Genomic DNA, 3354 nt, shown 5'->3' with positions numbered 1-3354 from the left:
GGGGTTGGGGGAGGCTGGAGAGCTCTGCCTGTCCTGCTTTGCTGGTACATGGATCCAGCTGTGGACACACAGGCAAATTCCACAGGCTCAGGCTGCCACCCCAAGGCAGTCCCCTGAGCTCATGAGCTGGCAGGAGAACAAAGAAATCGAAGAACAAAGGCTCAGCATTTGAAGGACAGCTTAGACACTTTCAAAGGCCTTTAGCTGGAAAAGCCGTGTGTGTGTGTGTGTGTGTGTGTGTGTGTGTGTGTGTGTGTGTGTGTGTGTGTGTGTGTGTGTGCATGTCTGTGTCTGTGTCTATGTGTTGGGAGGGATGGAGTGTGTAAGTCTGTTGTGGCCGGGAGGGCAAAGATTAGTTCCATTGTGTCCTGAAAAGAAACATGAGATCATATGCAATTCTTTTCAGAATTTATATTAAGTAGAATGGAAAAGGACAGACTAGTTTTCTTTAAAAAATTTTAACTTGGGATTTAAGTTAAGCAGGGCCACTTCCCCAGGTATGATTAAACACACACTCGCAAGCATACATGTACACACACACTCCATCCTGACAAAGAGAGGGAAGCATTTTGCACCTTGGCCTCAGTCTGATGAATTTCCAGGTCAGCAGTTATACTATGTCCAGGTCTCAGTCTGGCTGCCTGCTAAACACAACGGGACCTTGAGAGGCCTGATCCCTGCAAAATCACACTACCCTGGAGGTGGAGGAGAGGAGAGGGAGCTCCAGATTTCATGAGGGGGTCTTTTTCATAAGGTAAGAAGCAAACAAAAGTCTCAAGTTTTTGCTCAGATCTTGGCCTCTCTTGAGTCTAGGGTGAGAGTTACCACACCCACCCCATCCCATAGACATTTCCATCTATGCTTTGTCACCTCTACAGGTGGTAAGCAGATACTGTGCCCTGGTCCCCAGATGGGCCCTTTGCTATATCTTGGGACATTTCTCCCCAGCACAAGTATGGAGAAAGGGGTGTAGTAGTATTCCAAGGACTTGAGTGCAGACTGCTTGAACTGGTGGGCTATATCAAAGTGGTGGGAAATAGACAGACAGGCTTGTCTTGACATCAAATGAATTTTAGCTAGGCTATATGCCTCTTTGAAGTGTTTGGGGACAGCAGCATAATGCTGGAAGCCATCTTTCCCATTCTTGGCTAAATCTCTGTGCTAATGCTTGTGTGTGTGTGTGTGTGTGTGTGTGTGTGTGTGTGTTTCTATTTCCTTCCCCAACACAAAGTCCAGAAAAATGTGTGTGTGTTGGAGCAGGGCCGGGGTATGTGTTTAAACCAGACCCTTGAACAGCCGGGACACAGGTTAGTGTCCCAGCCAGTTGCTTTAGAGAGATTATATGCTCACTTACCTTTCCTTCAGTTACGGGGCTGTAACTCAGGACTTCACAAGTGCACATGCTAGGCAAGTTCTCCACTATTGAGCTACATCACCAGCCCAAGGCTACCTCCCCAGGGGACTCTCCATCTTGCCCCTCAGTAGATATCAGAGCTGTTGTACATTAGCTGTCATTCTTGAACTCATAAAGAACCACTAGCCTCAGCGAGGCGGACAACTTTGGGGGAACCTCAAAAACTCTCATCCGAAGCCTTGCCCAGGGCTCTCCCTTGGGTTTTAAATGTGGGGAAGCAAGTGTAAGCAGACCCAGCTGAGCTGGGGGGCTGATGACTTCCAGGTGTGCAGAGCTAGGCTTCTCCTTGCTGGCTTCCCTTTGCTAATGAGGCTAGGCACCACTCAGATCTGTTAGCGGCAGACAGTTCCCGCATCTCCCAGGCACTATCACCTCACCTCTCATGTGGGGAGAAGGATATGAAAGCTTTGCAGGGGAGCAAGGATTGGAATGGGAGTAGCCTATGCAGCTTTGAGATCCCTGGCCGCCCTGAGGACTGGGCTGGGAGACGTCATGGGGTTTGCTCCTGGATTATGGAGTTATGCTTGCTTTATTATTTTTAATTGAATTTTTTACTGATGTAATTATAGATTTATATGTAGCTGTAAGAAATAATTAGGGGGAAAGAGCCCTTTTATGCTCTGCTCAGTTCCACTTGGTGCTAACATTGTTCGAAAACTACAGTACAGTCGTCCCTTCAGATCTATTGGGCATTGATTCCAGAACCCACTAACCCTCTAAGGAAACCTAATTCCACGGCTGCCAAGTCCCCATATGAAATATATAGTATTTGCAGAGACCTCGAGCACACCTCTGAACACTATGAATCAGCTCTAGTTGACTCACAGTGCCTAGGACAATGGAAATTCTATGAAAAAAGCTGCAACACTATATTGTGTAGGGAATAATACAAAAAAAAAAAAAAAAACAGATCCTGTATTCAGTGCAGACAGAATTTTTTCCAAATAATTCCCATCCATGGTTGATTAAATCTAAGGCTGTGGAAGCTGCGGGGATGAGGAGTCAGCTGTATCATATGACTGACAGCCCAGCTATTGCTATGGATATAACTCACCCATCTTACTCAAGTTTTCTGTTCTCTCTCCTTCTCTCTCTCTCTCTCTCTCTCTCTCTCTCTCTCTCTCTCTCTCTCTCTCTCTGTGTGTGTGTGTGTGGTGTGTTGTGGTGTGTGTGTGTGTGGTGTGTGTGTGTGTGAGTGTATGGGTGTGTGTATGTGTATGGATGTGTGTATGGGTGTGTGTGTGTGTGTGTGTGTGTGTGTGTGTGTGTGTGTGTGTGTGTGTTTCTACACATTTCTGCCACCTTCATAGGTTCATGTATCTCTCACCAAGGATTGGACAAGGATGGAAAGACAAGATACAGAATTCAAGAAAATATTTGCAAACCACGTAAACAACAAAGGGACAGTGTCTAAAATAGAGGGAAATAACACAGAAGTACAGAAATAAGGATGCCTCAAGAGATGGTGCTTTTATAGCTAGGCTCCTCTCCAGCTTCCCTCACCCCTGGACCACTCAGTTCTGCCAACCACTTATCTGTCCCTTGTTTCATCATTTGCACATGTCCTATAAGTGGAATCTTTTTGGGTTCCGGCTATTTTCACTTCAGCAAAATTCCACAGAGATTTATCGGAGTTTCGATGTGTGTCAATGGTTTGCCCCTCTTTACTGCTGGGTGGAAGTCTATGGCATAGATGTACCACAGTTAGATGAACCAGTCACCTGCTGCAGAGCATCTAGGCTGACTTCAGTTTGAGGCAGTTAGCACTCAGCTGTCATGAGCATTGTTATGTGGGTTTGTATGTGGATAGTAGTTTGCATTCTCAGGGGCAAATGTCTAGGAGATCAGTGGAGGGTTAGACAGTACTCATAAGTGCCGGTTTTTATGAAAAACTGCCAAACCCATTTTGTAGGGTAGCTGATCATTTTATATTCCCACCA

The sequence above is a fragment of the Cricetulus griseus genome (genome assembly GCF_003668045.3).
Source record: "Cricetulus griseus strain 17A/GY chromosome 1 unlocalized genomic scaffold, alternate assembly CriGri-PICRH-1.0 chr1_1, whole genome shotgun sequence".
In the NCBI taxonomy this organism is placed as follows: domain Eukaryota; kingdom Metazoa; phylum Chordata; class Mammalia; order Rodentia; family Cricetidae; genus Cricetulus; species Cricetulus griseus.
The sequence above is the reverse complement of the archived record's forward strand: the minus strand, read 5'-3'. Positions refer to the sequence as shown.